Here is a 14,590-nt window from a genome sequence, read left to right as displayed (position 1 = left end):
ATGAGTGTAATCCAGGAAAACATCCAGCGAGAGGCGGTCCACTATACAGTTATATCATAAAATTAATCATCATGCAACTTTAGACGTTAATAAAGGCATGGTAAGGCGTCCTTGAGGGGTGGGGCCTGTCATAGTAAAGAAGTTTATGGGTACGACAGTCGCCAACCTATAACCTGTGCAAGATGGAGCCCAAATTGCACTATCACGGCCTAACAAGCTCCAACACACTTCGCTGCCACGACTGACCGTTTCAGACAGGTAAGTCAGCCACCTCGGTACACCAGGCGACACACAGCTAACACACTTTGGTGTTATGGATCACTTAAAGTGTCAAGGAAATTGACTAAATAAAGTTTGAAGCGTTATTCTAAGAAGGGTTAGCAATGATTAGGTAAAAATATACAAAATGAGATATTTACAGAAGGAGGAGGAGCTACAAATGCACACAAAAAAAATCAAAAATACCAGTCTATGAAATGGTTTCAAATAGTCCTAGAGCAAGGAGCACGCAGAGCGGGGGACAGGCCAACATTTAGATGCAACTCCTGGGTCTCGCAATGGGGGAGGCAGATCCCCCTTTAGTTTTAAAGTCCATTGGGGTCCCACCTTCACTGTCGTCTTCATGACATCACCAAGGGCTGGCTAAGTAGATGTAAAGATTTCCCAGGTAGAAACTCAAATAGGGAAGCTATGGTCACCATGTTGCATATCATACGTTTACCTACCAATGGATATGTAACATGATATGCGATAAATGATTAGTTTCACAGGTATGTGACTCTGTGGATTCTGGGGGTTGCACAGTGACGAGACCGAATACACTGCATCTATAGTACACTCACGGTTTTGAAAACATAATTGCTGTTGAGCTGGGACCTTTGGATGACCCATAATCTCTGTTATTATTTTTTTTGTCCCATCTCAGTGGAGGGGAATCGCAGTCAGCAAGTCTGGAGGATGTGTATTGGAGGGGCAAAGAGACAACAGAATTGCCTGCAGATGGCTAATTTAATAATCACTACAACAAAAGGGCTTCCTTGCTGGTCCCCTCTGGTAAAGATGCGAAAGGCAGTGAAATATTGATGAGCTCTGCCTAGGGGGAAATACACTTAACATCTGGCTAAATCCACTCAACTTTTCCCATAACGGAAAGGTAGCAGAGTGACACACAAAGATGGGTGACAATCTACCAGCATCACTTCATAACAGGACCTATTCCTAGTTCTGCTATGAGGTGACCCTAGTTCACAGTAAAAGAGCAGTGATTCTGGAAATCATTTTGGGACAGAGAACTGCGTTGACTTGCTCATTATATGACATGGCGTCCGATGTATAATCCATGCATCATGACATCACAAGACGTGCTCATTATACATCACTCTATAGGTGACATAATGAAGACATTTTGGCCGATTCATTAGAGCGTCTCTCCTATTCTCTGGCACAAAGTCTGATTATCATTACAATGATGAAAATCCTAGTCAGACCCTGATGGCCGACCAGTAGGATTTCATTCCTGAACCTCGGTGATTGATCAGCAGGGGCGAGCACCACATCCAAGTGCGACAGATTCATATCTGGAATTTACCACAAGCTGTTACCATTAGTGCAAAGAAAAAGGTTTGTGAAGAGCTGCACAAGCGCAACACATATATATATATATATATATATATATATATATATATATATATAAAGGTGGTGAAAGCCCTCACTGACTGACAAACTGAGTCACCACTAATTCTCTAACTTCCCAGAGTCGCACAAACATAAAATTTGGCAGGACCATTCTTTAGGTCCTAAATAGGAAAAGTAAAGGGGGTCACAACTCGAAAATTCAATGCTAAGTGTAAAAGTATTGGCACCCCTGTGTAATGTACCAAATCTAATTCTTTAACTTCCCAATGTCGTACAAACATGAAATTTGGCAGGACCATTCTTTAGGTCCTAAATAGGAAAAGTAAATGAGTCACAACTCAATTATTCAATGTTAGTTGCTAAAGTATTGGCACCCCTGTGTAATGTGCCTAAGTTAATTCTTTAACTTCCCAGTGTGGCACAAACATGAAATTTGGCACCGCTATTCCTTAGGTCCTAAATAGGAAAGTACGGGGGTCACAACTCAGTTATTCAATTCTAATTGCAAAAGTAAGTGCACCCCTATGTAATGTAACTTCCCAGTCTCATAGAAGTGTGAAATTTGGCGCAAGCATTCTTTATATCATAAATAAGAAGAGTGGGAGGGTGGCACATTCTGCAGAAGGACATCGGTACATGCTGCCTGAGGAGAATCTAACGCTCCTCTAGGTGTATACATATTTTATTCCTCGGTTCCTCTAAAGTATCCCTGGCTTCATAAAACTTCCTGTACAAACAACCCGTAAACACCTGTAGCAAATTAATTTGGGTGAAGCTGGGTATATCAGCTAGTTTTACAATAAAAATTAAACCCAAATTTGTCTAAATCAAATTTTGTGTCCCAAAGTATCATTATACGATGCAGAAAATTACTCTGCATCACCCAAAAGTTATCTAATCTCACAAAAGTATGTTCTGTTGGACAAAATGTTTTCTAACATCTAATGGTATTTATGTCACCAAATTGCCTTCTATACAACATAATTTTGTGGCACAGAAAGCGATTCTGTCAGAAGTGCTGCTCACAATTCACACCGCACGTAGCGGAGACGTTTATGTGATACATGTTTTGCTCTTTTGCCCGCTGGAGTCTTTCAGATTCTCTTAGACACAATGGCGCTGGATCTGGCCGCCTGCTGTTATGGCCCTTTTACATGGGCTGAGAATCTCACATTTTTCGCTTGCCCAGCGGGACGTGCTGGTGACGAGCTCATTGAGAATCGTGCCGTCCTTGGGCATTTATTAGTGTTTAAACTGGACGATAAGTGCCCAAGCCGGCGCTGGCTTTTATGCCGGCTGAAACTCAAAGACGAGCGAGAACCTCACCGCCCCCGTTCGCCGTTCAGTTGTTTGCCTGCATTTAAACTAAACAATTACGTTTTATCTAAACGGGGCATTATAGCCCATCCGTCCTAAGGGACATTAAGTTGTGCACTAAGATACGTTAGTTTGCTGGTGGGAAGCGGATCTGGACCCATCTGACCAGGAGATGTTTTTCCGCTGCTCAGTGATACAAGTTTTGCGCTCTTTTGCCCGCTGGAGTCTTTCTGTTTCTCTTAGACACAATGGCGCTGGAACTGGTCGTCTGCTGTTGTATCATCCGTGCGGAGGAACGGCGAGTTGTGCGTTCGGACACGTTAGTTGGAGAACCAGTGTTGTATTCAGCTGACTGTGCAGCCTGTTGGTCACAACAATTCCTGACATCCTCCTCCAACCCCTTTCAGTGAGGAGTTGCTTCCTTCCACAGGATCCCCTTAGCTGGATGTTTTCCTCGATCGCGCCATTCTCTGTATACTCTCCACACTGTTACATGAAAAAAAACCCCTGCGGTTGGCAGTGAGACCCCGGCTAGTCCAGCACCGATGACCGGCCTTGTTGAAAGTCGCTCCGATCGCTGGATTTTCCCATCTAATGTGGATTCACACTAAAACTGATCCACGGAAAACTTGTCACGTGATTTTATGCTCCGGGGTAACGGGGGGAATGTCCATACAGGGAAGCGCCAGTTGTGAGAGGGCCGGGGACTGTAATAAGTTGGCAATTTGATGTAAATCCAACTATTAACCCCTTAGCCATACGTGCTTTTACAGCGGTCACTAAGGGCCCTTAGACTAGGCCACTTCTTCCCTACGAACCTCCTTTATCATAGAAAGAAAAGAAAAATCATATTACATATCGCCACATTCGTAATGAGCTTTGCTATCAAAATATTGTGGCCCACGTGGTAAATGTTGTAAAAAAATTTAAAAAATGCTATTTTTCGTTTATTCACTTGTCAAAAAATGCAATAAAAATCAATCAAAACGTGTCGTGTGCCCTAAAATGGTACAAATGGAAACAGCTGCTTGTCTCGAGAAAAAATAAAGTCTCCCACGGTTCTCTTGGCAAAAAAATAAAAATGTTATGGATTGTGGAAGATGGCGATGCAAAAACAATGACTATTTTAAATAAAAGGGGCTTTTATTGTCAGAAAGTAACTTAAAAAAAAGACTCATAATCGTACTGACCCCCAGAATCAAAGTAACACGTCATTTATACTGCACGCCGATCCGCGTAAAAGAAAACCTAAAGCAATGACGGAATTTCTGGGGGGTTTCTGTTACCTTCCAAAAAATTAATAAAAGTTAAACCAAACATTATATGTACCACTAGACGATATGACTCATCCCACAACAAGCAAGGCCTCATATGATGGAGCAAGGCTCTTGGATCACAGCCATTCAATAAAAAGACTGCTCGGTCCTTAGGGTACAAAGTAGGCCAGTCCCTAAGGGGTTAACACGCAGTATTATATTCCAGCCCAGCAGATCGTCACTCTGGCAGTTTAGTTCTGACGTCTTACTGTGAATTCGCTTGCAGGTTACTGGTTCTTTACTACGTGCGGCGCCAGCGGCCCTCATGGACCCAGCCAGAAGCTTTGTGATGAAGCCTATGAAAACTTCAGCGTGATTGTTGGAACGGGGACCCTGAAAGGCGTGCAGATCTGGAGAGTGCCGGAGACCAACAGATACAGGTAACCCCGGACAATGCCCTTAAAGAGCAGAGGGCACCAATGCATTCTTTAGATGGCCCCTAAAAGGCCTGCCGGGGGCCGCAGCATACTTGTATAGTGCTACCAGCTGCGCCTCCAGCTCTCATCTGTTCATGCTTAGAGGCGGAAAACAAAATTTGGGGAAGATTTGCTTTCTAATATTTGGGTAGTACCAGCTTAGACCAACAATCCTAAAACGTGCCACATTTATCACAGTGACTGCTGGATAATAAAGCTGGCACATCTGTCTTAGGGCTCATTCACATCTGTGTCGGACGTTCTATCCGGACCCTCCATCGCAGATTTCTCTTAAAATCCAGCAGAATACATGGGGGCATAACAGAAGCGGGACGAGCCTTGTGGGGCCGTTCACCACCATTGGTTTAGATCTTGGAACGGAAAGGGTTTTCGGTATTTCTGCTCCCATGATAGAACGCAAATCTGGAGTGATGTGAACGACCCCTAACTTTATATGACCGACCCCTAACTTTATATGACCTATCAGAAAGCTTAGTGGATGCTAGTTTTTCATTAAGAGGTGTTACATTCAGGCCGCACCTGATTGTCTCACTAAGCCTCATCCTTTCTTCGAATGCAACAACAAATTTGTCTTGTTTCCGACAAGCTGATTACGGGCGCGTATCTGCGTCTGTAATATGGACGTGTGGCCTATTTTCTTGCACGCTTATTTTGCTTAAGTCGTCCGAACTGCAGCATGGTTACCTATGGCAGATTGGTACAGCGTATTAACCACGCAAAATCTGTGCGCAGAGTATGCTGTAGTGACATGTGACCCGAGCCTTAGGGCGGCTTCCCATTGGTGCATGCGCAACAAATTTACCCAGATTTTAGTGGTGGTTTTCCCCAATTCTATATGTGAATGTACCCCAACTATACTGAAGGCGCTATTACTCTGCAGGGCACAACAGGGGGCACTAGTACAGTACTAGTAAGTGCAAGCATTATGGGAAGGCACTGAGAGGGGCAGTGAGGGTAGCTGCAGGGCATGGGGAGAGTATACAGAGATAAATAATGTCACCAATCAGAGGAGACGTCACCTGTGATCACTGGAGGTAACTGCACTGTAATCACTATCACCGCATAGAACTGGTATCTGAATATTAGATGGTGATTATATTATTTAGAGCGGAGCTGCTGTATCTGAGCCCGCAGTGTTATAAAAGCCGTCTTATCTGTCCAGAAATGTTTTTGTATATATAATGTATATGGAGAGGCACACGACTAGCATCACCTCTGGCTGATAGCGCCGCACCAATGGCTCACTTAAAAGACTCAGTGATGGAGCGTAAAGTTCTTTGCAGAGTTGTTTGGGCAACCGTGTTGTGAGGGGTCCCCAAGCCGAACGTTCACACCTGAGTTCCATAAGCCTTTAGCTATGCCCTCGCCCGTGTGAATACCCTCTAGGGTGGCTTCACATACAGCATGTTTTGGAAGCCGCATTTGCAGCGCTGGAAGCAGGTTTTGAGCGACACCAAAAAGTGGATTTAAAAAAATTGAGAAGCATAAGAGAAGAACTTCTCCATCCTGCAGATCCACTTCTGGCTTCAGCTAAAAAGACTGCATCAAAATCTGTAAGTGCGTTTCCCAAAAAATGTGTGTGAAGCCGCCCGACTCCATGCGGATTCTGAAGCAGAATGGGGATCGGCCTGCAGTTCTGCACCAAAATTATCAGTTAGTCCAGCGGGATTTAGTACGGAATTCTGCAGTGACAAATATCATTCTGTCCCGTCGGAAATACTCCATCCGAAGTAAGCTTAATATTTCTGCAAGACACAGCTTAATTTGCTGCTGCAGATTTCTGCTCCGTAGCCCGCATGCTTGCAGATTTTCTTGCACAGTTTTCTGTCTTTAGGTGCGTCTTGCAGAAATCTTCTGCACGTGTGAAAGGTCCTTTAGACAAAAGAGAGAGGTGGACTGCTGCATTAATGTCACAGAGGATTGCTGACACTGATACATTGTAACAAACCTATCAGCCATGTGGGCAGGACAAGGTGTCAGGGCATGAATCCGCTCTGCATAATAATAGTTCTCACAGCTGAGGGTTTGGTACAATTATATCAGGTCTAGCTCTGTGGGCTAAACCCCCTGAACTCCACACTGCTATCGTACTTTGTCCTTCACTCATACATTGTAGCAAACTATCAGGACAGGAGAGGGACTTCTGTTGCTGATGTGTTTAGTTGTTCAGATTAGGGTGGGTTTTCAGATGACAACAAGCAGAGATCTTAAAATAATGAGGATTAAAATAGAAGAAAATGTCATCAAACAATGACTAAAATAATACTGACCAAGAACTGGAAGACTCCTTTAAAAAGAGGCAAACCTAACCTACGCCTGGTTAATAATAAACAGAACAGCACAGGCATCCCCCAATCTGATCAGGACCCGCAAGTTCCAGCAAACGCTGCAAGCAACCACCAGACTGAATGGCTATGAAGCTGCCTCCTACTCCCAGCACAGAACATCGGGCAGGAGACGAGACGCTATCCTCAAGAAAATATGTTCTTGTAGTAATTTGTTATGATTTATATACAACTAAGTATCTAGTGTATTATTTCCTATCAGTAAATGCCCCTAGCTTCTGTGGATTATTCCCGCTACTGCTACTTCTCTAAATTGATACAGCCTCATTACCGAATATCATTATCCAGCTTTACAAATGGAAACAGCAAAAACAAACATAGTCCTGAATTAACAGAGTCTGAGATTTCATAGAAAACTCAAAATTTCACTCTTACAAAGCGTTGGTGAAACATTAATCTTTATATATCGAATTACCCTATGTACAACACTCTAACTAGTGTAATACTGCCCCCTATGTACAATAATATAACTACTATAATACTGCCCCCTATCTACAAGACTCTAACTATACTGCCCCCTATGTACAAGAATATAACTACTATAATACTGCCCCCTATCTACAAGACTCTAACTATGCTGCCCCCTATGTACAAGAATATAACTACTATAATACTGCGCCCTATGTACTAGACTCTAACTACTATAATAGTGCGCCCTATGTACTAGACTCTAACTACTATAATACTGCCTCCTATGTACAATAATATAGCTACTATAATACTGCCTCCTATGTACAATAATATAGCTACTATAATACTGCCCCTATGTAGAATAATATAACTACTATAATACTGCCCCCTATGTACAAGAATATAACTACTATAATACTACCTCCTATATACAAGAATATAACTACTATAATACCGCCTCCTATGTACAAGAATATAACTACTATAATACTGCTTCCTATGTACAATAATATAGCTACTATAATACTGCCTCCTATGTACAAGAATATAACTACTATAATACTGCCCCCTATGTACAAGAATATAACTACTATAATACTTCCCCCTATGTACGAGAATATAACTACTATAATACTGCCCCCTGTGTACAAGAATATAACTACTATAATACTGCCCCCTGTGTACAAGAATATAACTACTATAATACTGCCCCTATGTACAAGAATATAACTACTATAATACTGCCCCTATGTACAAGAATATAACTATTATAATACTGCCTCCTATGTACAAGAATATAACTACTATAATACTGCTTCCTATGTACAATAATATAGTTACTATAATACTGACTCCTATGTACAAGAATATAACTACTATAATACTGCCCCCTATGTACAAGAAAATAACTACTATAATACTTCCCCCTATGTACAAGAATATAACTACTATAATACTGCCTCCTATGTACAATAATATAACTACTATAATACTGCCTCCTATGTACAAGAATATAACTACTATAATACTGCCTCCTATGTACAATAATATAGCTACTATAATACTGCTCCTATGTACAAGAATATAACTACTATAATACTTCCCCCTATGTACGAGAATAGAACTACTATAATACTGCCCCCTATGTACAAGAATATAACTACTATAATACTTCCCCCTATGTACGAGAATAGAACTACTATAATACTGCCCCCTATGTACAAGAATATAACTACTATAATAATGCCCCCTATGTACAAGAATATAACTACTATAATACTGCCTCCTATATACAAGAATATAGCTACTATAATACCGTTCCCTATGTACAAGAATATAACTACTATAATAATTCCCCCTATGTACGAGAATTTAACTACTATAATACTACCCCCTATGTACAAGAATATAACTACAATAATACTGCCTCCTATATACAAGAATATAACTACTATAATACTGTTCCCAATGTACAAGAATATAACTACTATAATACTGCCCCCTATGTACAAGAATATAACTACTATAATACTTCCCCCTATGTACGAGAATTTAACTACTATAATACTGCCCCCTATGTACAAGAATATAACCACTATAATACTGCCCCCTATGTACAAGAATATAACTACTATAATACTGCCTCCTATATACAAGAATATAACTACTATAATACTGCCCCCTATGTACAAGAATATAACTACTATAATACTGTTCCCTATGTACAAGAATATAACTACAATAATACTGACTCCTATGTACAAGAATATAACTACTATAATACTGCCCCCTATGTACAAGAATATAACTACTATAATACTGCCCCCATGTACAACACTCTAACTAGTATAATACTGCCCCCTATGTACAAGAATATAACTACTATAATACTGCCCCTATGTACAAGAATATAACTACTATTATACTGCCCTCTATGTACAATAATATAACTACTATAATACGGCCTCCTATGTACAAGAATATAACTACTATAATTCTGCCCCTATGTACAAGAATATAACTACTATTATACTGCCCCCTATGTACAATAATATAACTACTATAATACGGCCCCCTATGTACAAGAATATAACTACTATAAACTGCCCCCTATGAACAAGAATATAACTACTGTAATACTGCCGCTGATGTACAACACTCTAACTACTATAATACTGCCCCCTATGTACAAGAATATAACTACTATAATACTGCTCCTATGTACAAGAATATAACTACTATAATACTGCTCCCTATGTACAAGAATATAACTACTATAATACTGCTCCTATGTACAAGAATATAACTACTATAATACTGCCCCCTATGTACAATAATATAACTACTATAATACTGCCCCCTATGTACAATAATATAACTACTATAATACTGCCTCCTATGTACAAGAATATAACTACTATAATACTGCCCCCTATGTACAAGAATATAACTACTATAATACTGCTCCCTATGTACAAGAATATAACTACTATAATACTGCCCCCTATGTACAAGAATATAACTACTATAATACTGCTCCTATGTACAAGAATATAACTACTATAATACTGCCCCCTATGTACAATAATATAACTACTATAATACTGCCCCCTATGTACAATAATATAACTACTATAATACTGCCCCCTATGTACAATAATATAACTACTATAATACTGCCCCCTATGTACAAAAATATAACTACTATAATACTACCCCCTATGAACAAGAATATAACTACTATAATACTGCCCCCTATGTACAAGAATATAACTACTATAATACTGCCCCCTATGTACAAGAATATAACTACTATAATACTGCTCCCTATGTACAAGAATATAACTACTATAATACTGCCCCCTATGTACAAGAATATAACTACTATAATACTGCCCCCTATGTACAAGAATATAACTACTATAATACTGCCCCCTATGTACAAGAATATAACTACTATAATACTGCCCCCTATGTACAAGAATATAACTACTATAATACTGCTCCTATGTACAAGAATATAACTACTATAATACTGCCCCTATGTACAAGAATATAACTACTATAATACTGCTCCCTATGTACAAGAATATAACTACTATAATACTGCCCCTATGTACAAGAACATAATTACTATAATACTGCCCCCTATGTACAAGAATATAACTACTATAATACTGCTCCTATGTACAAGATTATAACTACTCTAATACTGCCCCCTATGTACAAGAATATAACTACTATAATACTGCCCCCTATGTACAAGAATATAACTACTATAATACTGCCCCCTATGTACAAGAATATGACTACTATAATACTGCCCCTATGTACAAGAATATGACTACTATAATACTGCCCCTATGTACAAGAATATAACTCCTATAATACTGCTCCCTATGTACAAGAATATAACTACTATAATACTGCCCCCTATGTACAAGAATATAACTACTATAATACTGCCTCCTATGTGCAAGAATATAACTACTATAATACTGCCCCTATGTACAAGAATATAACTACTATAATACTCGCCCCTATGTACAAGAATATAACTCCTATAATACTACTCCCTATGTACAAGAATATAACTACTATAATACTGCCCCCTATATACAAGAATATAACTACTATAATACTGCCCCCTATGTACAAGAATATAACTACTATAATACTGCCCCTATGTACAAGAATATAACTACCATAATACTGCTCCCTAGGTACAAGAATATAACTACTATAATACTTCCCCTATGTACAAGAATATAACTGCTATAATACTGCTCCTATGTACAAGAATATAACTACTATAATACTGCCCCTATGTACAAGAATATAACTACTATAATACTGCTCCTATGTACAAGAATATAACTAATATAATACTGCCCCCTATGTACAAGAATATAACTACTATAATACTGCTCCCTATGTACAAGAATATAACTACTATAATACTGCCCCTATGTACAAGAATATAACTACTATAATACTGCCCCCTATGTACAAGAATATAACTACTATAATACTGCTCCTATGTACAAGATTATAACTACTATAATACTGCCCCCTATGTAGAAGAATATAACTACTGTAATACTGTCCGCTATGTACAAGAATATGACTACTATAATACTTCCCCTATGTACAAGAATATGACTACTATAATACTGCCCCTATGTGCAAGAATATAACTACTATAATACTGCCCTCTATGTAGAAGAATATAACTACTGTAATACTGTCCGCTATGTACAAGAATATGACTACTATAATACTTCCCCTATGTACAAGAACATAACTACTATAATACTGCTCCCCTATGTACAAGAATATAACTACTATAATACTGCTCCTATGTACAAGAATATAACTACTATAATACTCCTCCTATGTACAAGAATATATCTACTATAATACTGCCCCCTATGTACAAGAATATAACTACTATAATACTGCTCCTCTGCACAAGAACATAACTACTATAATACTGCTCCCCTATGTACAAGAATATAACTACTATAATACTGCTCCTCTGCACAAGAATATAACTACTATAATACTGCCTCCCATGTACAAGAATATAACTACTATAATACTGCCCCTATGTACAAGAATATAACTACTATAATACTGCCCCCTATGTACAAGAACATAACTACTATAATACTGCCCCCTATGTGCAAGAATATAACTACTATAATACTGCCTCCTATGTACAAGAATATAACTACTATAATACTGCCCCTATGTACACGAATATAACTATTACAATAATGCCCACTATGTACAAGAATATAACTACTATAATACTGCCCCCTATGTACAAAAACATAACTACTATAATCGTATAATTAGTCATTTCAAATTATGGTACCTTGGCTGCAAGTTATTTTGCACGTGCAAATGTGCATACAAAGTTTACCGTAAGACCTGCAGTTGTGTGTGATGCAACGCAACATCAGATGCGCAAAAAAGTGGCACAATTGGGTATAAGCCTGTGTGAATCTGCCCTTGGTCCAGTACTTCCTGGGGTGTGTGACACGCTGTATACGGTGAGCTGTATGTCTCCGCTCGGTCGTCATCTCTTCGGTGTAGTAGATTGGATGGGCTCCTGTGAATGGCTGTGATTTTGCGGCGCGCTGTTCGTCAGACACCAGGGTTCTTCAGGCTTTAATTACATGAGAACAGCGGCGCTCTATACTTATCATTAACAACAGTCTCTTGAGCCGTGTAATTATATGATCATAATTAAACCCTTCTGGGTATTTATATCCTTCCTCCAGTTAATATCTCACTACTTTAAGAGTAGCTCAACACCCAACTGCAGCGGATTATAATCTCCAGCCGCAGAAGATGCGAGTTATTTTATGACTATTTCATGTCACCTTCATATTCTGCAGCGCTGTACTGTCAAAGTAAAAGTATGGGGACTGAGGAAGTTATAACGCCTCAGTATCCGAGCTCTAAGCCCCCTATATGCTGCACAGTATATACTATATCGCTGCAGGATAAGTATTTACATCCCAGTAACGAGATGTTTGACAGCACCATGTCACGTAAAGGTCTCCCATCCTACACATCGCCCGAGAGAGTCCATCCTATCGCAGCCTCACCATATGTTATGCTACCAGCCGGGGGCTACGAGGCTGGAGCGGCTACAAACAGAAGGAGCAGATTGAGTGATTCATATGGCTTCGTTGCCCTGCAGTCAGCCATGTGTAAAGGCAATGCTGGGAATTGGAAATAACTGCATAAATATGGGACACAGAGGACCAAGGGGGATGTGTCGCTGGAGAATGACCTCTTCTAAACGTCAAGTTTTTATGCTAAAAATATTTTACTTTTACGAATTTTTGGTGACTTTTGTTGTTACATTTCGATGTCAAATCCTAAAATTCGGCATTTCTCACACTGACCACTAAGCCTTATAATAGACTGACACTTTCTGTTCTGTAGAATAAATTTCTCAGCAGTCGTCTCATTTTCATCACAGAAAGGATTACACTGAGAGGTGACACCTACATATAGATAACACATGGCCACAATTCAAGTTATGTGATGTCACAGCTCACCTCCTCCCCCTCCCTGCTCAGGTCACAGAGCATGCCCACAATATTCTTCCATAGAACTCTATAGGTGATGTCAGCAGCTCACCTCATCCTCATTCCTGCATCGGTCACAGAGAATGCCTACAACACATTCTCATAGTAGTCTATACGGGATGATCACAGCTCACCTACTTATAATTCCTGCACAGGTCACAGAGCATGCCCACAACACTCTGCCATTGAAATCTAAAGGTAATTGTCATAGATCACCTCCTCCCCCTACCTGTACAGGTCACAGAACATACACTTTATCCTATAAGTCCATGGATCATGTTCAAGCAGCGGGTGCGAACTCGCTGCACTGCAAAATGCTTTGATGTGGGGCTGCTTCCAAGGGCAGCTCCTGAGATCTCCTAGGGCTCCTGTCCACGGGCGATTGTGCATTGCGTTACTTGCGGCGATAATCCGGCCACGGGTAACGCAGTGCACGCTTTCCATAGCGTTGCTATAGAAAGTGCAGCCTCCAGCCCACGAGCAGAGAATCATACCGATTCTCCACTAACGGGACTCAAATCGCGGCATGCCGCGATTCTCCGTGGTGAGTCTATCTGTCAGGCTCACCGCAGAAAACTAACAGTTCTCTCCCCTGCTGCCCGGCGGCGGAATATCACTGGACAGGGGGCTTTAGTATTTACCCTTTAACTTTACCAAGCAGGATCTGGTCTTCACTGCCGGAGTTGTTACCCCAGAAGTCTTGTATTGTACTAGCTGGCGTAAACTGGGCAAGGTAACCGTATGACCGTAGTGGAGGGGCAGGCAGAGACATGGTCATGGAACACAGAGTCGAGATTTAGATCGGCAGAAATCCTGTGTAATGGTAAGAGTGAGAAAAGGTCCGGGCAGAGTGCAGGCAGAGAACAAAAACAAGCCAAGGTCAGGAGAGGGGAATTCAGGAAAACTGGGTAGAACAAGCATGGGTCAAGCCAGGAGTCAGTCAGGAGTACACACCTTTGGATACCATACTGGACTAATTACTCAAGCACCTTCCAGTGGGGGGAGGGTGCCTTAAATAGCAA

Source organism: Eleutherodactylus coqui, chromosome 3 (assembly GCF_035609145.1).
Source record: "Eleutherodactylus coqui strain aEleCoq1 chromosome 3, aEleCoq1.hap1, whole genome shotgun sequence".
In the NCBI taxonomy this organism is placed as follows: Eukaryota; Metazoa; Chordata; class Amphibia; order Anura; family Eleutherodactylidae; genus Eleutherodactylus; species Eleutherodactylus coqui.
Note: the sequence above shows the minus strand (reverse complement) of the source record.